Here is a 26,366-nt window from a genome sequence, read left to right as displayed (position 1 = left end):
TGCCCAGGCTCTGCTGAGAGTCCCTTACCTGGTCTATTTGTTCTTCCCACCGTCCAGCCACCCATTCTGCAAACATACTGAGTATTTACCACAGCCAGGAAATGGGGATTCAGAATTAAGTAAGGACCAGCCCTGTCCTTCAAGCATTCAGTCCAGGAAAAATGAAGACCGATGGACATGTGAGCAAAAATTGTTCAAGGAAGGAAGCAAGAGCTAGAATAGGGATGGAGGGATACAGGGGTAGATGGAGGGATGGGGGGATAGACGGAAGGAGGAGGCTGCTCTGCCTGGGAGGGGTAGAGAGGGCTTTACCAAGGAGACAGTGTCAAACAGGCAGTTTCGGGATTAGCAAAATATCCCCAGGAGGAGGTGTACAGGGTGGGGCAAAAGGAGAAGAGATTTCTGGCAGCGGCCACAGCACAGGCAAACTCATGAGGGTCCAAGATACCCAACTGGACAGGGCTGGCAAGCGGTCTGGGTGGCCCTACTGTGAAGTGGAGGGATGAGGTGGGGTCGGGGCCCAGAGTGGAGCCTGGATAGGGAGAACGGAGCGAGTCGCCTCTTTAAGGCAGATACTGAAGGGTTTGCATCACCTGTGGTTTCAGTGTCATGCCTTTCTTTGGGAATGCACCCAAATCTGCATGGGGAGATGAAGACACTGAAGGATTGGTGGGTAGAGAGTTGGAAAGCAGATAAAGGGAAATTCCATCACATCTCAACTTAGCAAGAGTGGAGGTAAATCTCAGATACTGGCAGGTGGGGGGAGCAGGCAGCAGGGATAGTGTGCGAGGCAAGTATTTTTCTTCCGTCTGTGTGAACAGGGACAGAAATGGCAGTCCTCTGAAAACAGTGCATGCTTCTCTTTTTTGCTTTCTTCAAAACATGCACCCACCCGGAGCCACCTAAAAACTGCTAAACACACACAGGCCTCCTTCCTAATATTCCAACCAAACAAGAGTGCCCTTCACCCACCACAGAGGAGGGAGGAGTCCCTCGCCGCGAAGGCATCCCTCTCCTCCCCAACAGCACCTGCATTAATGCTTCTTTTCATGGATATCAAGATTTATTGCTCCTTAAAATCAAATATTGACCTTGGCTTTTTGTCCATCAATATATGACCTTTCAAGTCAATAAACCTGGATATGCTAGTCAGTGGTTACTTATTATTTCCCCTGTCCTGAAATGGAAATCTCAGACCCCAGTGCATGGATTGAACCACAGTGATGATCTGTTTATAACCCCCTGCACTTGGAATTTGTGATTGAAGAGTTGGTTGGTAAGCTGCACGATTTCCAGGGAGCACCCCCGTCCCCCATTCCCCCCACCACCGTGCCATCAGAAGCCACTCACGGCAGATTTGCAATTCCGTGGCGCCTGCCTCCCTTCCTCATGAGAAACACTTAAGTCTGTCGATTTCTCTTCCACACAGGCTAGGGATGGTCCCAAGCCACAGGGGAGCATGGCATCCCTCTCTGGATTTATCTAATGCCAAGAGGACATGGATGCCTTCATTGGGCTAATTGAAGGACGGCACTCTGACAATGGATTGCCCATTTCTGAAGTACCAATGACCTCTGAGAGTCTGGGAGGAAGTAGAATGAGGGTTAAGCCCCCAGACCTTCTGGGTTTAATTTATTAGTCTTCCACTACTAGCTGTGTGGCCTTCGTTAAGTTCTTCCTGTTCATTCTCTCTGTGTCTCCGTTTCCTTACATGCAAAGAGAAATAACCTATGTAAGGTGCTTAATCAACGCCCTTGAAGTTGAGTGGACCAAGTGCCACGTTCAGGACAATGAAATTTGAGCAGCAGTAACAGATGTCACTTCTGAACTGGGATCATGAAAAGCCAGTGCATCATTCTCCAGTCTCTCCTGCTGTAGCCGTGACTGAGAAGGTCACATGGGGCAGCTTTGGATGGTGAAGGACCTGTCAGCTGTGTGGCTGAGTCACTGCATGGAGATCGCCCATCCTGGAGAGTTGCCAGGATCTACAATGAATGTTGTGTGAGCAGCAAACACACCTTTGTTGTGGTACAGGCTCTGAGGTTTTGTAGCTGCTTGTTGCTGCAGCATCCACAGACTCTTCCTGACTGATATGGTGCCCAACAAATATTAGTGATTATTATTGGTAGGGTTGTTACTGTAATAGGCGAGTAGATGCCCTGGTAATCCTGCCTCCCCAGCAGCAGACACTTGACCATGACCATCAAGAGCTCTTGTTCAAACCCAGCTTGGCTATGGATTCTGCCCTGATCCTCTGCCTCTGTCTGATGATTCGGTTCTTGCCTTCCCCCCTTGCCTCTGTCGCTGCAGCTCCACTCTCCCCCGAGACTCTACCTAGATCTTCTTATTCCATTAAATGGTCATTTCATTGATGCCCAGATCAATTTACCTGATGCAGGAAGGGTGGGGGGAAAGCACGGCGCTTGGTGCCAAGAATCCTGGGTTTAAATACCAACTTGGCCTCTGCCTTTTTCTGAGCTTCTGCCCAAGCAGGGAAGGACCCTCCCTGTGGCTCATGGCACCTGGTTACCTGGGCACTGGATCTGGGTACCTCCTCCCCTGGCCTAGGTGCTCTTCAAGGGCAGGGGCCTGTCTGGATCCTCCACACCCAGCTCACAGTGTGATGTGTGCTTCACGAATGCAGACTGACTTAAGAGTGATGTTAAAGAAGTAAAGCTTGCAATGATCGTCTGTGCTGTCACAGCCTCAGAGGCTGTCTTCCAAAACTGCCTGCTGGGAAGCCGTGGTGTTTATCTGGGGGGACTGATGGGAGCGATAGCCCAGCACCCACCCAGGGCAGCCCTGAGGCACCTCTGAGGGAGCCCAGAGCTCTAAGGAACACATTTGGAGAACCACTGCCTTGCTCCAAGCTCCTCATCTTGTAAATGGGGTCCTGGAAGCTGTCAAGATGCAATCTCAGGTCCACTATTCTCCAACCCTTTTGCTGGCTGCACATTTTGTGCAGTTTCATATCATTCAAATCAACTCTGTCTTAGCTGACTTTCAGCTGCGTTTGATCCCCCTCTACACAGAAAAGTGACCTCCCCCCCGAGTGGGTTCTGAAGACAGTGTCACAGGAGAGGCATGGGGTCCTTAGCCTAGGGGCAGGAGAGGTCACTTTGCCCAGGCTTGGATCCTGGCTCTACTGTTTATTAGCTCTGTGACCCTACTTAGGTGAGAAGTTACTTATCCTCTTTGAGCCTCAACTTCCTCATCTGTTAAATGGGGATAACCATAAAACCCACATGCAGACCTACTGTGGGTATCTGATGAGATGGCACGTGGGACGCACTTGGTCTGTGGCTAGCACACCCTCAGACCTCGGCGATGCCATGCGTCTGCCTGCGTGCCCTCTGCAAACCCACTGAGCTCATCTGGATTCTGTGCAGAGCAGCCGTCAAATCGATCATCTTTACTTCCAAAAAGAGCTGTCTCTGGGAGAGGAAGGGGCCCCTGAAATGCAGAAACCAGACCAGAAAGTACACATGGTCTCTTTCTTCACCTGGCAAGTCCTGCTTTACCTCCAGGTCCTAGTGGGATACCTCACCTCCTCAGAGAAGCCCTCCCTCACTCACCCTCAGTTGGTTACATGAGCATGTCCCCTGCTCTCCATGCCACGCTGCTCGGCCCCACGTAGGACCAATCACTACTGCCACTAAATAAATGTTTCTGAAATGTCTTTCATCTGTTCATATCAGTCTTCCCCTATGAAGGCAAAGGACTGAGCCTCTTTTGTCTCACCACCGCTGAGCACAGTGCCCTGCACATAGTAGGGTTTCAATAAATACTTGTTGACTGATCGAATGATACCAGACATTGTTGCTTAGATTCCTGCCATAAGTTGGGTTTGGAACTGGGCGTGGTCTCAGCCTTATACATGCAAGATTTGCAGACTACTTTGCTCCTAAAAGGTCTCTTAAAGCCACCATGGACCGAAAATATTTATGAGCGCAAAGTGAGACTCATAGAGGTTTAGTACTTTGCTCTTAGTCACCCAACTGGCTAGCTGCAAATCACTGCTTGAGCCCAGTTCTTAGTAACTCTAAAAAACACTCTCTTTCCCTTTCATCATCACACTTCCAGTAGATTCTGAACTTCAGCAAGCATTAGGATTCCCTGGGGGCATTTGTAAAAATACAGATTCCCGAGTTTCCTCCTCAATGCTGTAATACTATTTTAGTGGGTCTGGAAGTAGGGCTTCCCGTAGGGCATACAGGGCCCCAGGCCACTACCTTTTTTTTTTTTTTTTTTTCTTTTTTGCAGGCAAGGCAAAACACTCTGAGTCGCTCAAAATCACGTGAGCACCGTTCTGCTGGCCCAATCTCATGTGATCCTGTGAAAGAAATACTTTGCTGGCTAGTGGGAGCAATTCATTTGCCAAGCTTTCTGCCTGGTACGAGGCCCGACCATGGGGCCCTGGGATGACCCCATATATGTGAGTGCTAGGAGCTCTATAGTGCATCTGATCAACCCATGGGGGCAGTGGGGTGGTGGTAGCGGGGGTACATAGTCTCTGAGGAAGAGAAACAAGTGGGGATTGGGATTCATACGGGACCAGGTCCAGGCATGGGAACACCATATGGATGACACTATGAAACCGGCCAGTCCTGGGCACCAGGAAGGCCCTCCAAAGCAGGGAGCCCCCTGAGGTGTAAGCCACATGGCAGGGGAGTACTGTCTGGAGGAGACCTGGAAGCCTGAATTTACAGCAGCACCCTAGGGGATTCTGATGCGGAGCTACTGTGGGTCATACCTTGGGAAACATTGCTCTAGCAGACTAGTGTCTGTTCCAGGTAGGAAGAGCTTCTGAGAGCCGAAGCTAGTCAGGGATGGAGGGCTTCCTGGGTCACCAGTGAGCTCTGAGGCAGGCTCACAGGCCTGGGGGCTCCCTGCCTAGCCTGGTGGCTATCACCCTTCAGGTCCCGCTAACAGGAGGAGGGGGGTGGAGGTTGGATGGTGACTCTGCCTCCCATGGGGCCTTCCGATCAGACGGGCCCTTGGCAGCCTCCTAATTTGCTTCCTCCTCACAGCGCCAGTATCAGCTTTCTGATGCAGAGGGACCCCAGTAATGAGTTTCTATTAAAAGAGCTGAATCTCAGCTCTCGGAACTCAATGTTCAGAATAAACAATGGGGCAGAATCCTATTAAAAAAGGCTTCCAACACGGACAAATTAAGCCCTTGGGAATGCCTTACAAAGAATACATTTTTCCAGTGTCGAACCAAGATCAATAGAGAAAAACAAATAATTTCAAGTGGGAGTCGTCATAATGATACCCAGGTAGGGGCAGGGGTTGGGTGGGTATGTTATTTTGGCCTGAGGACACCCCAGCAGAGATAATGAGGGAGCAGAGGAAGGAAGCTCCTAATGGGCGTGAGGGGTGCCTGGGTCTCCCAGGCGGCAGAGCCAGAAGGATGTCACGTCTCATTTGTCTCTGTCGAGAGGAGACTCCCTCTTTCTCTGGGGGATGGTTAAGCCCACACTGCTGCTCTCATTGGGCAAGCTTGGGGAAGGGAGCGGGAGACCTTGGCTTTGTTTGCCAGGGGGATAGATCTGATCTCTGCTCAGGCAGGGCAGGGAAGTTGGGTATGCCTCACTCCGGAGAAGAGTGAAGGTCCCCAGACATCTGCACAGATGCCTGAATCGTCACCACTAAAGCTCTACCCCCTGCTCTGCTCTCTCCACTTGTGACTGCTCTGTGAACATCACTCTTGCAATATCCAATTTTGCTCCCTGGGGCCGAGTAAAATCTTTCCCGTCATTCCAGGCTGATCTCGAGTCGCTCCCTCTTCTTGAAACCTTTCCTAAATTCCTCCCCACTCTTCTAGATTCCTAGTGATCTGAGTGACACCCCTGAGTGTTTCAGGAGTGCAAGGAGGCTCCCTGCCTGGCACATCTCTGCCCCTACCGCCTGCTTGGAGCCTGTCCCATTGCTGTTGTCTGTCCTGTTGATGCATTGTCAGTGCCTCTTTCTCCTTCCAGGGACCCCTGTATTCAGCCCAGCTCACCCCACTTCACTGAGCAGTGCTCCATGGTAGTTTCCATGCCAGGCTCTGGGAGACCCAGGTTGACCAAGACATAGGCTGGGATCCTCTGAAGGTAGAGACTCACCTAGCCTTCCACTGTGGTCCAGGTGCCTCCACTAACAAATGAAGAAGCAGAGATCCTGAGGAAGAGGGTGACGTGGTCAGGGACAAACAGACAGTGGTCAGTGGAGGGATCTGGAACTCAGTTCTACTGCTTCCCTCTAGCAGAGGTTCATTGAGGCCCTACTCCATGCAAAGCACTTTTCGGTCTGTTCTCTCTATACTAATGCACAATAGTATCCCAGGTGGATACTGAATTTCCCCCCATTTTACAGGTGAGGAAACTGAGGCATAGTGAGTTTAAGTAACTGGCCCAAGGCCTTTAGCTTCAGGTGACCAGATCTTCTGCCCCTAGCTAGCCCTCTTTCCTCTGAGTTACCCAGGGAGGACTGTGGAGGGTGGGGCATGGTACAGGCAGACCTAGAAAGATATAGGGGCCCCAGGGAGGACCAGGGTGCCAGGGCCACAGTGGGGAGCAAGAGGAGAGGAAGGTCCAAAGCTGCTGACGCTCCTGGCTGACTCAGGGTGCACTTCTATTGGCTGGTCATGGAGCCAATTGGGGCTGCCCCTCTTTGGGTGTCCTGAGTTCACCGGAGATTGCAGTTGCATTTTGCTTCACTCAGTAAAGACCCTGAGAAGTCCTGCAGCAACTTCAATTTTCCCAGTGTCTACCAGACTTCCTTGGCAATGGATGTCCTTTCTTGTCACCTGAGAATGCCTTTTAACATCCCTTGCCACTCCCCTTGGGAAGTTCATTTCTAGGCAACGTGGATGCCAGGCCAGGAGGGAGGAGTTGGCGACCAGGAATTGAAATGTATAGTGGCAGAATCAGGGCTGTGGGTTTTCCCATTCAAGGGAGGGAGAGGATGTCCAGGACAAGGAGTAGGTCAGCGGTGCAAATGCCTCAGATGCCGAGGAAGGTGAGGTGTGAGATGGCCTGCAGATTTGGTAAGGAGGAGTCTGGGGTAGAAATCGTATGCAGGCACTGGTAGGAGTACACACATATGTCCAGTCTACCATCTACCGCTCCACCAGCGGAGCGATGGAAGGTGCACCAAGAGGGGTGGGGCGGGGGGAGGGTGGCTTATCTCTGAACACTCAGAATGCACGTGTGTCCTGATGCACCGATTCTACTTCTGTCTGTCTACCCGAGAGAAACACTCACACGTGTGCTCGCGGAGCCCTGGTGGATGTTTATTGCAGGCTTGTTAGGCAGAGTCAGAAATGGCAACAGTCTTAATGCCTATCAGTGCAAGAATGTCTAGAGGCCTTATGGTGGGTCTATATTTCAGCAGTTAGAAAGAACGGAGGAGAAACTTAGGTACAAGACAGAAGGGTCTCCAGGATAGTACTGAATGAACAAAGCGCAGTGCAGAATGCACATATAACATGATCCTCCTGAAGTGAAAAAATACACGTGCATGCGTACACGCAAACATACACTCAGGCCCACAGACACACACAGGCACACGATGCATATATGCACAGACGCAATGCACGCAAGCACACATAGAGACACACAACGTACACACACATATGCATATATAGTCATGCACAGACACAACGCACACATGCACACACATGCACTCACAAAGAGAACACTGAACATTGGTGGTGAGGAGAGCAATCTCTAAATCCAGAATTTCTCTGAATCATCATTCTGCCACTTCATAAATTTGTAACCTTAGGCAATAGTCTAACTTTCTTGTACCTCAGTTTGCTCATCTGTGAAATATGGATAATTATATTTCCACCTCAAGAAATTACTGAATGGAGTTGGGACTTTCCTGGTGGCACAGTGGTTAAGAATCCGCCCGCCAATGCAGGGGACCCGGGTTTGAGCCCTGGTCCAGGAAGATCCCACATGCCGCACAGCAACTAAGCCCGTGCACCACAACTACTGAGCCTGCGCTCTAGAGCCCACGTGCCACAGCTACTGAAGCCTGCGCGCCTAAAGCCCGTGCTCTGCAACAAGAGAAGCCACTGCAATGAGAAGTCCGTGCACTGCAACAAAGAGTAGCCCCTGCTCGCCACAGCTAGAGAAAGCTTGCACGCAGCAACGTAGACTCAAAGTAGCCAAAAAAAAAAAAGGAAAGAAATTATTTAATGGAGTAAGTGATTACCTGAGTTCACGTGAGCAAAGTATTTGTGGGAATGCCTGGCCCATGGTAAGGGCTAAATAAGTTAGTTGTTGCTATGACCGTATTTCATCTATTCTAACATACACATCTTTTTTCCACATCTTAAACCAGCAATTGAGATGTGGTTTATAATGGATACATCTTAACATTGAGTCATGGTTTCACTGGCAACTTTTTCTTCCTTCTTGGTAGCACATAAAACAATGGCATGTCTTACAATTGGAGATGTCTTAGGCACAATGAGATAGAACATTATTTCCAGGAAATATTTACTAGGGCTTCACACATTTGTATAGAAGCATGACCAGTAAGCTCTGGGACACACACATCCAGCTCATACCAGTGGTTCCCTTGGGGAAGAATGCTGGCCAGGGGGGTGTCAGGAAGCCTACGGCCTTATCAAGGCTGCCTTAGTGTTTTACAAGCAGTTTGGACTCGTGTTTACATGTGGTTTCACTTAGCGTTGCTTGGCTGCAGCCAGCAGACACTAACACTGGTTAACTTAAGCAAAAAGGAATTTATTGGCAGGATGTCGGGAGCTCACAGAAGTGACAGGAGCCCAGAGAAGCAGACTTGGAGAGGGGTGGGGGCCCAGGCCTCTCCCGAGGGCCTAGATTAAGAACCACAGCCACCACCTGGTAGCAGGAAACATCTGGTCTACATGCCGCCACGGCTGAGACGAATGACCTCCAATCTTCTCCTCTGTCTCTGGGTTCGGTGGCTTTTGCCATTCTTTTTGGTTGTCCATCATCTGATGACCCCTCCTTCCCAGGCTTGAGAAATTCTCTATCTTAAAGGTCTTTAGGGGAAGAGGCAGAGTCAGCCTCCCAGTGTGGACCGGGAGTGATGGATTGGCGTGGTCCCAGCATCCCTTGCAGCTAGGGAACGGGGGCTCCTGCCCAGACTGGTCAACCGCCAAGCCCCCCACCCATACAGGAGCAAGAAGGCCACGGAACAGGGGCAAGGCACATCTCTGCTGGTGACAAGAGGTTGGGGACAGCAACTGCAGCAGCAAAATTCACTTCCGGGAGCACCACTGGTCAGTGCCCGAGCAAGGGGTGCAGCAGCATTGTCCTCACTGCACTGGCTTCTTGAGGATGGTTTGCCTGTGGCGAGCTGTGGTCTGGCCTCTTTGTTTCTGTGCCTGGTTCCCATCCTTCCCAGTGAGTCTGTGGGCCACCTCACCTCCTTTTGAATAAATCCCCCTTCCTGCTTCAATCTGACCAGGTTGGATTCTGTTGCCAGCAACCAATAAGCCTGGCTGACACCCTGTGTCACTCATTCCAGATGCAAAGTCCCAGAAGAGATGTCAGGACATGTGCCTGCTCCCTAGGGTAGACCAGGAGATGTAAAAAGCTGGCTTTTGTAATGGGAGGCAGAAGACTAGAATTCCCCTCCACCGAGACCACACGCAATGCAGAAGAGGCAAGTTCCAGAAGGAAATCAGGCCACTGTTAGTGAGAGAGTGTCAGGTGGGGGGCGGGGGGGGCAGCCAACAAAACATGACAAATGTGCATTACTGTTGGTTTTTCTTTTTTGTTTTGTTTTGTTTTTTGTTCTTTTTAAAAAAAATTTTTATTGAAGTATAGTTGAATTACAATGTTGTGTTAGTTTCTGGTGTACAGCAAAGTGATTCAGTTATATGTATATACATATATTCTTCCTCATTATAGTTTATTAGAGGATATTGTATATAGTTCCCTGTGCTGTACAGTAGGACCTTGTTGTTTATCCATTCTAAATGTAATAGTTTGCATCTGTGAACCCCAAACTCCTAATCCTTCCCTCCCCCACCCCCTTCCCCCTTGGCAGCCACAAATTGTTCTCTATGTCTGTGAGTCTGTTTCTGTTTCGTAAATAAGTTCATTTGTGTCACATTTTAGAGTCCACATATAAGTTATATCATAAGGTATTTGTCTTTCTCTTTCTGGCTTACTTCACCTAGTACAATAATCTCTAGGTCAACCCATGTTGCTGTAAATGGCATTATTTCATTCTTTTTGATGACTGAGTAGTATTCCATTGTATATATGTACCACATCTACTTTATCCATTCATCTGTCAATGGACATTTAGGTGGCTTCCATGTTTTGGCTATTGTAAGTAGTGCTGCTGTGAACATAGGGGTGCGTGTATCTTTTTGAATTATAGTTTTGTCCAGGTATATGCCCAGGAGTGGGATTGCTGGATCATATGGCAACTCTATTTTTAGCTTTTTGGGGGAACTTCCATACTGTTTTCCATAGTGGCTGCACCAGTTTACATTCCCACCAACAGTTGTGTAATTAAAATAATACATACCCCGTTTGGAGGAAACTCATTCATTCATTCATTCATTGAATGATTGATTCATTCATTCATTCATTCAACAAACTGACTACAAGCCAACTGTGTGTTGGCCCTGGGGACCTAATGATGACAGCCCTTTCAGAGCCTGGGTCTGGTACCAGTTAAGTAAACAGACAGGGAAAGGCAGTGGGCCCAGTGCTGCAACACCAGATGACCCAGGCATTGTGGCCTAGGGAGGAGGCAGTCAGGGAAGTCTTCACAGAGGAGATGGCAAAAGAGCTAGGCCTTGAAAAAGAGGCAAGATGGGCAGGGGTTGCCAGGCTGACAAGGGCAGAGAGGAGAGGGGCGGCGAGACAGCACGTGCATAGGCTCAGGATCACGAAGGGGCACCCACCCAGTGCTCAGGGAAAGGAGAGGGCCTCAGGGGACTGGATGTGGCATGAGGGTGAAGCATGGAGAGGCAAAGGGTCCTCAGGAGGGCAGCAGTGGTGAAAGATGAGCCTGAGGGTGAGGATGGAGCCAGAAGGCTAGGGCCTTGACTGTCAAGTGAAGTAACATGGAGTGAAACACGGAGTTAGCAAAAGTGTTCTAAATGGGAGAACACGTCATTAGATTCATCTTTGAGAAAGATGACTCAGGTGGATGAATGACGAAGACTTGGTGGTGCAGCGGAGGAGGGGACAGTGCAAGAAGAAAGGAGAGGGTAGGCACAGGTTCAATCTCAGAGCCTTGGTTTCGGAGAGGCAAGATCCTAGGGCAATAGTCACCACAGCTGCCACTTCTGCCTCTGCCTCCAGCTTGCTGGGTGACTGGACATGTCACTTCCCTTCCAGGCTACAACGATTTCTAGTAATGCTTGGTGGAATCTCCAGGACTTTCCCAGAGCAGTCCCATTTGGCTGTTTTATATACTGGGGCTGCACCTAAGATTTTGTCCTACGAATGGTTCTGCTACTAAGAGTCCATGTGTAAAACTACTGGACCAGCTCCCCAAGTTCCTGTGAGGCTCTGACATCTTAAGGTGACAAACTCATTCTGCTTTGCCCTGGATGTGCCCCATAGTAACTCAGAAAGTCCCATGTTGAAACACCTCAGTACCAAACAAACTAGAGGGCTGCCATCTTATATCCAAGATCCATGAATCTAACATCCTGGTTCTGCCTGAAGAGACAGGACCTTGGCATGGAAGAGGTACTAGGGGTGAGACGGAACATCACGGCCGAAGGTCGTAGATGGGATAGGAATGGGATGGCCTGAGGCCTCAGTGGTTGCAGAGGTATAATATCTTGTGGGAGACGCCATGGCAGCTGGAGAGGAAGTCGAGCTCCAGGAGGAAAGAGTAGCAAATCCTGGGAGCCTGTACAGTGCTGGAGCTGCCAGTTCTGGTGTGGGATTTGCTTTGGACTGTGTGTCATGGGGAATCCAAAGAACACCTGCTTAATTGAAGAGTGGTTTATTTTTCTCATTAAACATTTTGTCCAGAGGGCCAGAGTCCAAGGTAAGGGGGATCCATGAAGCCATTGAAGTCTGGGCTTCTCCATCTTGTCCACCATGTTTGGTGTGTAGGGTCATGTCCATGTTCCTGGAGATCAAGGAAGTGGCAAGGAGGAAGGGACAGTGCCTATAGGAGAAAAGCAAGCTTTCCAGGCATCCCGTTCAGACGCTTGCGGCTTTCATTGGCCAGATGAGTCACAGGGTCTCCCTGGTTGAATGTAGTGCTTCAGCTGATTTGAACGAATTCAGGGGTTCCATTTGCAAGAAAGAAAGGGGAGATGGATATTGTTTAGGCAGCTAGCTGAGCCCACCTCACCAGGTTTTATAGGATTCTATGTAACACCAAGGCACCCTAACTCCCCACCACGCAACCCCAGTCCCTGCCCCAGGGCCTCTCACGGCCATCGCTGCCAGTGGGACATGATGGGCACTCCCAGGCTGCAGCTGCTCGGGCCTCTCCTCATTTCTCTTCCCAGCAAAGGCAGACAGCAGGCGGCATGGCCCCGTCTCCTGGCAAGGTCCAGGGGACCTTGAGTGCCCCCGGGGAAGGCTGTAACCCCTCCCAGTGGGCTTCCTGTGGCCCGGGGCCTGACCTCATTCCAAATGGGATTTGCCTTTCCTCCTCCAGTGCACAGCCCAGAGTGTGTGTGCCCATCTGGTTCTATTTCACTCCGTGTTACTCATCAGGATGTGTTTGCCAGAAGCTATTTGATGTTCAGAAAGAATTCCAAAGCTTTGGAAAAGAAGTAAATAAAATCTTTTATCCCCCAAAAAGTTGTGAAATTGCATTTTGCTGAGGAGATGGCGGGCGCCCGCGGGCAGTCCAGCAACCCCGCCTGACACAGGTGGCTGGTGCTCCAGGTTTGCCCTCGTGCCAATTGCTTCCCTCCACAACCCTGGGCTCAGCTGGATCCCCTGGTACTCACTTGAGCCTCTCTAGTTTTTCTTGTGATGCCCGAATTTGGCCACAGAAGAAGAGGGGGCCACCTCGGCCTGTCTCTTGCTCTCCAGCCAAAAAAGCTTTTAAGGAGAGCTCCTCCCCACGCATGGCCTTGTCCATGGCCTCCCTGTTGAGAAAGTGTGAGCTCCAGAGGAAACAGGCCTGGACCTGGAACTCACGCCTATGTTCTCTGCAACGGTGGCCAGTACATTTCTCATGGTCCTGGGACGACTGGGGCCTGGATCTGCTGGGGTCTGCTGGTCACAAGGCAAGGGGATATGGTCTCTCTCTCCTCTCTTCTGAGCTATCCGAGTAAATGACAGAACTCACTTGATATTAGGATATCCAGAAGGGAAAGGAAAACCAGTGTACATTGCCTGGCCTTACCTGCAGGGTAAGAGGCCACCTCCATCCCAGCATCACTGTCTCTGGAATCCACACTGCCTCTTGCCTCAGTACAGAGGTGACACTTACCCCCCTTCCCTTGGTGCCTTGTGGCAAGGCTGGAATTTTCCAGAGAAGTTTTGGTGAAAAATCAAATAGATGTTTCCTGTCAAGTGCTAGATCTGTAGGTTCTTTTGGCCACGTGGACCTCCATCTGTACCTAGTTACCCTGAAAACATCTGCTGGATGAATGGATCAGTGCAGGAAGGGGTACTCCTGGGGCAGAGGGAGGCTGTATCCTCACCCTTTCTTCCCTAATCATGCCCACGCTCTGGTCAAGCCCCCAAGACACGTCCATGAATGGTGGGGTGTGGGCCCTGCACCAGAGCTTCCACTCGGGGACTCTGGAGGGCTGATCCTCCCCCAGACATTGCATTGCAAACCCTGTAATTCACGCAGAATCCCTCCTGGAGCATCACTCATGACAGCTTACAACTCTGATTATTAAACACTGATCACTCAAAATTTAACATCCCATCTTCCCTTTGATATCCTCAACAGCCCTCTGCATAAGACAGCAAGTGCTTTCTGCAGCTCAGCATGAGGGAGGACTTCAAAGCTGCCTTCCCCGCTCACCCACTCCCAGCAGCTCTGGTGCTCAGCGAGAAAAGCCGCCACGTGCAAGGGATGGGGATCCCCGGTCGGCCCCATCTATGGGACTGAGACTAGTGGGGAAACCACCCCGATTAAGATTCTGGGGTGATTCTGGGGCACAGCCTGGACTCAGGGGCACCCTGGTTCTCTCTAGAAGCAACTGTGGGTCATGGGAAGTGATTTGGATGGAGAATCAAGCAAACTGGGTTTGCACCCCTGCCATGCCCCTTACCAGCTCTGGAGTCCCAGGGAAAGCACTGTGTCCTCTCACCAGCAACACAGAGATGATAACACTTCCATCTCAGCCCTCGACAGGCTTAACGAGAGGCTGGAAGGGAGAGTGCCTGGTCCAGAGCAGGTGATTAGGAGATGTGTACTGCTTCCCCCTCTGGAGAGAAGTTTGGTTTAGCCCAAGAGTGCCATCACGTTTGTAGGAAGGATGTCTCAATGGCTCCGTGAAATAGGTGATTTGGAACTCTTCAGAAGGTAGCCACTTGCATAGACACTGCTGACAGGCTGATTACAAATTATTACCATCCTTCCACTCAATCAGCCTCCCAGGGGACTGCATTTTATTAAAACTATATTAATTAGCATAGCGACCATTTGTGAAGCCTGACATGAACCAGGCCCTGGGCAAACTGATTTCCCTGTGTCACCTCGTGTAATCACCACATCAACCTGTGTAGGAGATTCTTTCACTGGGCCCCATGGACAGATGAGAGTCTTGAGGGTGACAGAGGGCACACTTGCAAGATATGGCAAAACTGGGACTTAAAATTAGGTGAGTCAGATGCCAAAATCCACGTCCTTCCTCTGTCTTCTAATTATTCTGGGCTTGTCTAAAGGCACTCTGTACTTCACGTACCTGAAGTCAACTGACATGAATAAACTACGCTCAGATTCTATCTGGGAGCCTGTGAGCATTTCTCTCCAGATAGATGACAGTCATATGCACACATGTGGGTTTTACATCCTCCTGCGTGGCTGGAGACCATGTAACTTGACCCCCTGCAGGCTCCCAGTTTGCTCCCAGCCCACCTGTAGGAGAGGGGTCTCAGGGCCCCGGCAGTTTGCATCAGAAGATGTACTGTCATGGTTGGATGCAGCTCAGCACATCCAAGGCAAAGCCATTCCATTTCATGCACCATTTTTGAGAATTCTCCAGTGCATAGAGCAGTGCCAGGCCAGAGATAGCAAGTGCCGAGCACAGGTCCCCTCACATCCCCAGCCCTTGTGAATGGATCATAGCACTCCTTTCCTCCAAACCCTGATGTGGCCTCCATCTTCCCTGACACCTCCCTCCAAGCTGCTGGGTTTAATAGGAAAGTTACCACCATCCCTGTGCCAGCGAATCTTCACAGGTGGAAAGGAAGCGCAGTGCAATGGGGCAGTCTCAGTGCTACTCAGGGAGACCTGAAACCTCTCATTCCAGCACATCCTCCACCGCATCCCTGATACTTGGCCCATAAATGTTGGTGTTGCCTCCCAGGATCACATAGAGTCTGTTTGCCCCTTTGTCAGAGACTTGAGAGTGGCATTATACCCCACAAGTCTTCTCTTTTGCAGGCCAAATAGCTCCAGGGTCATTCTTCAAAAATTTCTCACGTCGCATGGCTCTGCATCCTCTAACTTTGCAGGGGAAGGTGGGAGAAAAGGAGGCTGGGAGAGAAGCTAGGTGTACAGCTGCAACCTTCCAGGAGAGCTGCTAAGGGGTCCTGAACCGGGCACAGCACTGAGCTGGACAGGGGGAGGCTGGGGTGACCACAATGAACAGTGACTGGGCCCCCACTCCCAACCCCCCAGTGCTGCGTGCACAGGGAACCCTCCTGTGCCCCTCAGAAGGAGAGCAGAGCAACAGAGCAGGGCCCAGCCCTTTCAGCCTCCATGGCCTATTGCAACCCAGGATGGGTGGCCAGGTCCTCACCCAGCACCTCACCCAGTTCCATGGGGAAACTACTGATTTCCCCTGAAATTACTGGGTTGGGCTCTAGGGCTTGATAATACCATTTTCTAGGGTGTCACTTGCACTTGTCAAGGGCAACGGATGTTTTCTTTTCCGGAGAGGAGCTCTCATGCTGTGATGGTTCAGGCCTGCTGAGCAGCTTCCAAACCCCTCCACATGGCGAGTTTGGGCAGCATCCCTGGAGAGGTCTGTTCAGCGGCACCGCCCTTCCCATCACCATCAGACAGTGTCCGAGATCCCATCCGTCACAGCCCGCCCCCCTCTCTTCCCGAAGCTCTTGTTGAACATTTAGTTTGTCACCCTTGCAGGTTTTCTTTACTTTCTGCGCCATCGGAGCAGCAAGGTAATGAGGTAGAAGATGAACTGGATTTTGGGCCTGGATAACATACATCATCGTCCCCTTGATTTGGGGCAATTCATTTAATTATCTCCAAAACTCAATGCTTTGTTTGGGAAATGGGGTTGACGCCGTATGTATAACTCACAGTGTTCCTGGAAGGGCTGAATATAATGGCATTTGGGAAAGTGCTGTGCATGGGTATATAGTAGGTGCTTGATAAATGTTATTGGAAAAGAGAGCCACTTCCAGATGTGGGGAAGACAGGACATCTGGGTATCAGACTGATAACAGCTTGTAAAGGATCTGTTGGTAAGAGGTTCCAGCTGGGGCTAGGGGTGGAGAGCTGTAGAAGCAAAGAGTAAGTTCTCTGGGTCTGAGAGCCTCTCACACCCACTCTGAACTCTCCAGCCCTGAGCTCGCTGTCCAGCTGTGAGTGCCAATATCTCTAGGACAGCTGCACCGAGGGCCATTGCAAAAAAGAAAGGATCACGGTCAGCCTCGTCCCAACAGCCCCGAGAGATGGATCACCATTAACGACCCTGTCCCGCCACACCAGCCTTTTGACAGGACCTTAGCAAAACCATGAGACCCGCTCAGTGACAGAGAAGTTCTAAATTTGACCCCAGGAAAGGTAACAAATTAACCCATTACCCCCTATTAACACCCCTACACGGCTTCATTTGTCCTAACGAGCTGCTACTTTGAAGAAGTGGGAGCTGGAATCCGGGCCCTGGTGGGTGTTGCAGGCATCCTGGTTCTGAGACCGCTGGGATGCCATGGGATTCCCCCGGGAAGAGTGATCGGGGAAAGCGCTGACCGCCCTGGCACCGCCATAGGTGCTTTATGTCCAGGCTGAGAGCATTATTTCCATTTAGCAATGAAGGGGCTTCAAAGAAGAAATAACTGACCTGGGTGACCAGATTAGGACTAAAACCTGTGTCTGGCTGCAGAGCCGGCCTTTGCTCCCCCACATCTGGTATTAAGTGAAGCGATCTGCACATGTTACTTCATGTAACTCTCATTATCATCTCATGAATAGATGTTACTGTCATCCCCATTTTTATCAGCTAAGTAAATCGTTATCTCTATGTCTATTTATTTCTCTATAGCTTTGAAAAATATTTCTTTTTTAAATATTTTAATATTATTGGAGTATAGTTGATTTACAATGTTGTATTAGTTTCGGTTGTACAGCACAGTGATTCGGTTACACATACACATGTATTCATTCTTTTTTAGGTTCTTTTCTCATATAGGTTATCACAGAATATTGAGTAGAGTTCCCTGTCTTACACAGTAGGTCTTTCTTGGTTGTCTATCTTATATATAGTAGCGTGTGTGTGTTCATCTCAAGCTCCTGGTTTATCTCTCCCCACCACGTTTCCCCCTGGGTAACCATAAGTTTGATATCTGTAAGTCTGTTTCTGTTTTGTAAATAAGTTCATGTGTATCATTTTTTGTAAATTAGATTCCACACGTGAATGATCTCAGATGGTATTTGTCTTTCTCTGTCTGACTTACTTCACTTAGTATGATAATCTCTAGTTGCATCCATGTTGCTGCAAATGGCATTAATTCATTCTTTTTTATGCCTGAGTAATAGATCAGTGTGTGTGTGTGTGTGTGTGTGTGTGCGTGTGTGTGTGTACATCTTTATCCATTCCTCTGTTGATGGGCACTTAGGTTGCTTCCATGTCTTGGCTATTGTAAACAGCGTTGCTATGAACATTGGGCATCCCCATTTTTGAGATAAGGAAACTGTATCTCAGATTGCTGAAGGGGCATGTTCGAGGTCACATGTGCAGGTCGTTGTGGAGCTAGGTTTTGAGCCCAGGTTTGTCCATTTTCAGGGCCCCCGAAGTTAAACATTCCGTTAGCCTTCTTGCTTAAAATTAATCCATCTATCCCCCAAACTTTACCAGGAAGATGTTATGGGCAAGGCTCCACTTTAGACACTCAGGGAGGGTTAACAGAGGTTGACTGTGCCAGGGTCCCTGCCCTTAAGAGTCTCACCCTCAGCTGGACCTTCTCTATCCTCTGTCAGGAGGCACCCTGGGCCACCCTGGCTTTCTTCTTTTCTCTCCTCTGAGTTCATGTGGTGGCCAGACGCCTCCTGGGGCACCTGAAGAGACAGGGCGACCCTGCAGGAGCCATGCCCATGGAGGAAACTGGAGTCCAGGGCTCCTGTATCCGTGCCTCCTCCCCGCTGGCCACTCCAAGGGCATTTCCTGTCCTTCAGCGGAATTGATACCAGACAGACCAGGCTGGGTCATACTGGGCCAAAAAAGACCTCAAAATTCAGTAGCTGACTACAACAAGGCACTTCCTCTCATTATATACACATGCAAAGGTGGTCAGCAGGGGAGCTCTGCCCCTCACTGTCACCCAGAGATGCAGGCTGACGCCAACCCCATGGTCTGCTCCCACCACCGCTGAGGCAAGGAAGGCCATGTTGTAAACCATGCACTGTCTCTTCAAGACCTGCCTGAGAGGGACACCTGTCACCTCCGGTCCCATCTCATTGGCCAAAGCAAGTCAACTGGCCTGGCTACCTTCAAAATGTGCTGGGGCTGCCATCACACCAAGCGTCACGAGGGAAAGGAGAGCTAGACTATGACCAGCTATGTTGTGTGCAGCCCCGTGGCCACCATGACAGGTGACCATCGTCAATACAAAGAAACCAAAGCAAGGTGTTATTAAATTCTTGCCACAGAAGATTCTGAGCCTGAGAACTCCTGTCTCTTGTTTCAAAAAAGGAAGATTAGAAGGCGTTAGAGGTTGTTAGAGACATATTAGCCCCCCAATGAAACTTCCTGTTTCATTCAATCACAGTTAACAAATGTTTATTAAGAGCCTTCTATGTGCCAAGCGCTCCTAAGACTCAGGACACGCCAGTGAATTAAACGAGCAGAAATCACTGCCCTCAAGGAGCTTGTTTGTAGAGGGACAGGCACAGAGCAGTAGGAATCAAATGTAAGTCAGGGACACACAGACAACATGGAGTTATAGAAGAGCTGATGGAGACTGAAACACAGTGCCTTTCTCCACGTGGGACTCAGTGGCACTGGGAGCACCAGCCATGCCCTTGAGCTCCCTACATGTATGTCTCCGCAGATGGAAGCCTCTCTCCATGCCCTTGTTGCTTTGGTCCCCACCCTTATTTTAAATGAGAACATTCAGCAAGAGACACAGGACATGAGTTTTCTCACTTCCCCGTCAACTCCTCCTCTCCATCTTCACGAGCTTGTTTCTTTCTCACGTGGCCATTTCAGGGCCCTGGGCTCTCTTCCTGCTTGGGGATCTCCACCTCAACATCTCATGATATTCAATGCACCTGCACCCCGCAGTTCACATATATATATAATTTATAAATAATAATGAGATGAATTGTGGGTGCCTTCTTGACATGGGGCATTAGTAAGTGACATGATTGGGGACCTCTTATGTATCAGGCATGTTCCTAGGTACTTATATGTATATGTGTTATCTTTTAATCCTTAGAAGGAGTCCACGTGGTAGGAATTGCCTGTGTTTCCATCTTACAGAGGAAGCAGTTCAGGTTCACACAGCTTAAGCAGCTTCCCCGGGTCACACAGTGTGGGGCAGAGGACAGCAAGAGAGCCGCTGCCTGTCACAGCCTTTACTCTTTATCTCCCTGCAGGACTGCCTCTCTGTTTGGGGGCCATTGAATTAAATATTTATTCATTTTGAGTTTGCAGTATTCTTTCCTTAATTTGGAGTGTGTGTGTGTGTGTGTGTGTGTGTGTGTGTATGTGTGTGTATGTTTCCACATCTCTAAGATTTTCATAGACTTTATGGTGCCAGATATATAAAACAGTCCTGCTTACTCCTTAAACAGACATCTGTCACATAGGAAGCTGGCACCCTCGTTCCAGGCTCCCAGGAGGAGTTAGGGAGGACACACAATTGTCCTCCACATCATGGAGGACAGTTTGGAGGAGTGGGACTCTAAATGAAAACACGTGTGCTTTTGAGCACAACGGACCACTTCTAGAACAGGTAGACTTTCACGTGTGCTCAAAGACGAGAGTACTGGAATGTTCACTGCAGCGTTGTTTATATTATTAGTAGCAGTAAGGGACTGGAAACCACTACGTACTCAGTAGTAGGGGACTGCTTGAATAAATGACGGTGGTTGTGTGCAATGGAATGCTACACAAGCATTCTGATAAGGGACTGCGTGTGGCCTGGAGTGGAAACAGTCGTTTCAGGGAACTCGTGGTGTGTACACTCATTTGTGTAAAAACATATATGTACATATATTACAAATAAATGTAAGAGTCTAGGATATTTCTTGAATTATTATTATATGTCTAGTACTCTACCCAGCTCTCTTTAACGTATTTAATCCATACAGCTGTGGTACAGATTGTAGTCCTGTTCTCACCTTACAGATAATAAGACTGAGGCACAGAGAAGTTAAGTAACTCACCCAAGGCCACTTAGCTGGCAAATAGTGAGGGAGCATTTTCATCTGGGAAGTCTGGTTATAGAGTCTGAGCTCTTAATCTCCATGCATGTATGCTGCTGAAATGGTCCCAGCCCTTCTCTCATCTTCCAATCTCAGAGGGGACCTTGCTCTCTTCCAGCCAGAGCCCTTCGCCAGGCCTCACCTGCCCTCTTCTGTCTTCATACCTCCCTCTCCGCCAGTTCCTTTTCCTCTGTTTATAAATGAGTCAAATCCTCCTACAGTCTAGAAAACATTTGTGTGGCAGAGGCAATGCTGTGTTTTTATGGAGCCACTTCTTTTTCCAGGGCACCTGCCATTTCCCCAGATCCCACGCATCTAGGAGAGGTCATAGCCCTAATTCCTGCAGATGGAAAGTGAGCAGAAGTGAGGTGCCCCCTGTGGTCAAAGGCAGTTAAGAGCAGGCGAGCCTTCTCCACCCACGCTCTTTTCTTTTCTTTTCTGTTTTATAGCTGGCAGTTAAGGTCTCCAAGATTCAGGGGTTGTAAAGTAGAAGTAGCCTGGGTCCCTGAGTCACCGACTGTAGGAGGACCATGCAGGACAGCTGCCAGAGTTGTCATCATTCTATGAAGGGAGCAAGATGAACCTCTGTTGGGTTGAGCCACTGAGATTTGGGGGTTCCTCTACTGCAATAGCTAGCACTGGTTACCCTCTCCATGGAGCCCTGTCTGTTTTCTTTAATATTAAGTACTTATAGAGTATACAGACCCCAGAGACATAAACTTGCTCATCTCATTGTCCTGCGGACTGCCATGCCTCTGCTGGGCCTGCTCATCCACAGTGACCTCCCATGGGCAGAGCCAACAGTCACTGCTCTGTTTGAGGCTCTTCTGACTCTTCTTGACCTTTAGGACTTGTGTCCATAGCCTTTTGGATCCTGCCCTCTCCTTATCCTCTCCTCCCTCCTCAGGAGCACATTCTCAGTAGAGAATCCCCACCGAGAGGCATGGGCCAAGAGCCAACTTGATCTGTCTCCTGAACAGGTCACATGGTCTCTTAACTAAGCCTCAGTCTGTCTCTCTTCCTTGGGGCACCAAGAGCTAGGTCTCAGGGCTGTTTCGAGGACAAATGAGATAATCCAAACAAGGAGTTTGGCACAGGGCTTGACAAACCTGCCTCCTCTTCTTTTCTCTTTTTATTTTATATTTTCTGTTTTCTTATTATCTTTCTGCCTTATACATCAATGCAGCAAATACAAACAGTATTGTTTTCTTTTCTCTCTTTCTCTTGTCCTCTAAAAAATCTTAGCTACTCCCACAATTTCATTCACTTCTGTGCAAGGAACTCCAAATGAAGACCTTTAGTCTAACAGCCTCCCCCAGCCCCAGAGCTTTATCTCAAACTTCCCAGTATCCGTACAAGGAATTAATCAACTTGCTCTACACTGATTTATTGAGAACCTGCTATGAACAAGGCCCTGGGCTTTGTGCTGGAGACAAAGAGTGAACAAATGCAGACACACTCTCTACCTGGTGGGGCTTATAGTCTAGTTAAGCAAATAATCTTGCAAATGTACACCTGGGATTTTGACAAGTGTTTGAAAGGAAAGATACATGATTCTTTGAATTCCAATAATGGATTCTTTGACTTAGTAAGGATGTTTCCTATGGAGGTAAAGGGTACACTGAGTTCTGAAGGGAGTGACTGACCAGGAGTGAATTAGGAGAAGTGGGAGGGGAGAGACGTAACAACGTGGACAGGCATCTCATGTTACCAGGGAGCATGGCAGGAAGAAGGTGGTGAGCAGAGGAGAAACTGAAGGGAACATGGCTGTAATCAGGTGGAGAGAAAGTATGGAAAAGACTGAACTTTGTCCCCCAAGATATAGTTTCCTCTTTACTTCTGCCTAGAGAGCCTTTTATTTTAAATGAGTCTAAGACAGCCTAGAACAAAGACTACATTTCTCAGCCTCCCTTGCAGCTAGACATGGACATGTGACTAAGTTCTGGCCAATGGAATGTGCTATGTGTGCCTTTTGGGAAATGTTCTTAAAGGGAAGGGCACATGCTTCTTTGTCCATTACTCTTTCTGAGTGGGTGAAACCCAAATATATCTATAGCCGAGCTGTCACTGTGGATCATGCTGTAGAATTATGTGTTAGGGATGGCAGAATGACAAAAGGGAAGAAGTCTGGGTCGCTGATGACCAAGGAACTGCATTCCCTGCCCTCCACCAGTTGTCTCTTTGTGTTCAGGAGGGAGGAATACCCTCCTCTCATATCTAAGCTACAGCTATTCGGGAGTTTCTATCGTTCACAGCTGAGCATAAGCCTAACTCATACAGAAGGGCAGAAGCCAGACTGTGCAGGGTTTGGTAGGCCCCATTAAGAACTTTGTTCTCAGCCTAAGAGCATGGGAAACAGTAACTGAAGGGGGTGGGCAGCCTTCCCTAGCACAGGCTCCAAAGCAAATTGTTTCTTTATGTATTCATATGCTCACTTCTTCCAGCTGCCTTCACTGAGTATCTCTGACACGTCAGGCACTGCCTTGGGTCCTTGAGGATTCAAAAATAAATATGACACTCTGTTTTGTGTCAGAGGTAGTCTAATGAGAATTATAGACATGTAAACAATGGTTAGCCTTCAATCAACAACGTTGATCAAGCACTAAGGTGGTATTCAGTGGTGGCATCGGCACAGGCAACTGGGAAAAGAGTTAGGACCTCTCCCTGCCCACCACGGGCACCAAAACAGTGTGGCCACCCGACTCTATGTCATGTCAGCTGTCAGAAGCAGTGTCGGACTGTGGGAACTGCCGTGGCCAAGGAGGTAATGGCTGGTCTCAGGGAGCTTACAACCTCTCCTCTCCAGGAAAGAAAAGGGCCATGGAAATGCTAGAAATGAAGACCTGTGGGTCCTGTGATATGTATAGCATAGTGAGATGAGGGATGGAGTGGTCAGTTTTACCTGAAGGCTCAAGAAAGGCTGCACAGAGGAGGTTGCCCTTGAGCTCCATTAGGAAGGATAGTAGTAGTTACAATGGCGTAAGGTGTGGGTGTTAGGAGCACTGAGGATGAGCGAGCTCATTTGGTCTGGCTGTGTATGTGTGTGTGTGGGGGTGTGTGAAGTGCATATTTTTAAGGAGGTGAAGGGGGTTACGGGAAGGCTTCACAGAGGAGGTGACTATTGAGCAGAGTTTTGAAGGAAAAGTAAGAGTTCCTGGTTGGACAAGATGAAGTAGAGATTTAAGGCAAAAGGGACTGTATCTAAAAGCCACATAGGGGTACGGAGGGACTTCCAAGAAGTCTGAGGTTGTGGGTCAGAGGGCCAAGCTGAGAAATGGCTTGAGATGACATTCAGAGGGAAGGGTGGCCATGTGTGAAGACTCCACTAGTCAGAACCAGGGCTTTTAGTGTTTTGTGAGTAGCGAGGAGCCAGGGAGAGTTTTAAACAGAAGAGAAACACAGTCAGCTCTGTGCTTAAGAAGAAAAATTAATTGGAACAAATTCCCAAAATGTTCCTCTACAGAAGTCGGGTAAAAAGTGATGGCACATCATTCAGTGGAACCTCAAATAGCCATTAAAAACAAGAAGGTGGATTTATATGTGCCCATATGGCACCATTTCCAAGATAAATTGTTGAGGTTAAAATAATCAAGGTGCTGTATGGTGTCTACAGTACGGTTTCATTTGTTTGAAAGATGTGTGTAAAGGTGCATGCGTGAAGGCATCTATCTATCTATGCTTGTATACAACTAAAACAATTCTATAAAAATACACAAAAAACGATTAACAGTGCTGCTTCTATGGAGGAGAATTGGGAGTAGGAGTTGTGAGGGAGACTTGCTTTAAACTGCAAACATTTTGTACTGATGGAATATTTTTTACCATGTGCATGCATTATTTTTCCAATATATTAAATAAATATGTATTAAAATTTTTATTCTGCCTGAAATGTGAGTGATGGATTGAAGAGAGGCGAGATTCAGGATAGAGCAATCCCTCCCCCCACCTCCATTTTCTTGATTAATGGTATGACCATCCATCCAGTTATTCAGTCTCAAACTTTGAAGTCATCTTTGACTCCCCCTATGTCTAATCAGTTATCAAGTCCTGCCTGTTCTACCCCAGAAATCTCTCACCCCTCAGCCCCAGAATAGACAGAGAGATCGATGGGACAGAACCACAAGCCCAGGGACAGAAGGGAGTATGTATAAATATTTAGTATGTGATAACGGAGACATTTCAAATCCTTGTGGGAAGGATAGATTATTCAATAAATGATGTTGGAAAAAATTAACTCCAATGCTTAGCTCAGTCATAAAGTAAAATAAACCCCTAGTGAATTAAAGATATGTATATAAAAATAAAGTCACAAAGTACTAGAAATAAATGTAGGTCACTCTATAAAATATGGGGCTGGGGAGGGTCTTTCTAAGGAAGATTTTGAAAGACGATATTATAGAGACAAATCCAAGAGGTTAGACTATATGAAATGATTGCTGCTATATGCTAAAGACATCTTAAAAATCAGAAGCAAGTGTAAAACGGAAAAATACATCCCAAAAAATGGCACGTTGAAAGTGTTAATAAGCTTAACTTATAAAAAAAGCTTACGAAACAATAAGATAAACACTCCAATAAGCTAATAGGGATAAGTAATTAACAGAAGAGGAAAACAATGGTCAGTAAATATATGGAAGAATATTTAATGTGGCTGGTTTTTTTTTTTAAAGCACATTAAAGCAACAATAAGATGCCACGTTTCACCAAATATTTTTAATTAAAAGATAACCTCACCCCCAACCTAGTCAGCCTTCTGGGACACAGTCTTGAACAACATGGGAGGGAGCATAAATTACATCAAACTCCACAGTATAAACCACCAGTATACATAGAAATCCTCAAAAAATGTACACATCATTGACACGCTGATTTCATGTCGAAGAATGTATACCAAGGAAGTAATTAAAGATACCACAATATTGTTCATTGCAGTGCTGTAGATAACTTCAGCACTGTATGGAAATGGGAAAAAAAACCCCGAAATTCCTTGTAAAGAAAGGCTGATTAAATATATTATATTATGGGGCATCCAAACAGCACGATATTATGTGACCAGTAAAAGTATTTTGGTTTAAATTACATTTGTACTGGAAAAGATGTTTATAATATAGCAAATAATTGCATTTAGAAGACAGTATGTCCAAGGCAATCCCTGTTCTGTTTATACAAACATAATGCACAGATGAAAAGGTATAAATGAAAGTCTATTTTCAATAGTAGCTGTTTCTGGGTGGGAAAATTAAGGATGATTCCTATTTCCTTTAAAATCACTCTATATTTTTAAAATTTGCTAAATAAATATCAATTACTGGAAAAAAACAATGAAAAATTGAAAATGTACCTGCCCTTTGTCCCAGAAATTATAGGAATTCATTACAAAGAAATAATTAGAGATGTGAGAATGGATGGTGGTAAGAAGGTACTCAACACAGCACTAAAAATAATGATAAAAATTGGAAACAACCTGAATATTCAAAACCAGGGAATATTTAAGTAAATGACGGCTGGATACAATGGAGTGCTACACAATCATAAAAATCGAGTCATAGAAGAATATTTGTTGAAATGGAAAAAAACTTCAC

At 48.0% G+C, this 26,366-nt stretch overlaps 1 long non-coding RNA gene across 5 annotated transcripts in view; it reads left to right on the top strand.

The window, feature by feature from the left end:
* Positions 1 to 26,366, top strand: part of LOC111168492 (uncharacterized) — a 254,501-nt gene that overhangs the window by 194,390 nt on the left and 33,745 nt on the right. For all 5 annotated transcript variants that reach the window (XR_016388086.1, XR_016388083.1, XR_016388084.1 and 2 more), the window contains one exon: positions 1 to 26,366. This exon is cut by the window's left edge; it is cut by the window's right edge. This is a non-coding gene — a long non-coding RNA (uncharacterized LOC111168492).

Source organism: Delphinapterus leucas, chromosome 16 (assembly GCF_059928025.1).
Source record: "Delphinapterus leucas isolate spDelLeu-1000000601 "Yukka" chromosome 16, BTC_Dleu_Yukka2, whole genome shotgun sequence".
Classification (NCBI taxonomy): Eukaryota; Metazoa; Chordata; class Mammalia; order Artiodactyla; family Monodontidae; genus Delphinapterus; species Delphinapterus leucas.
The sequence above is the reverse complement of the archived record's forward strand: the minus strand, read 5'-3'. Positions and strand labels throughout refer to the sequence as shown.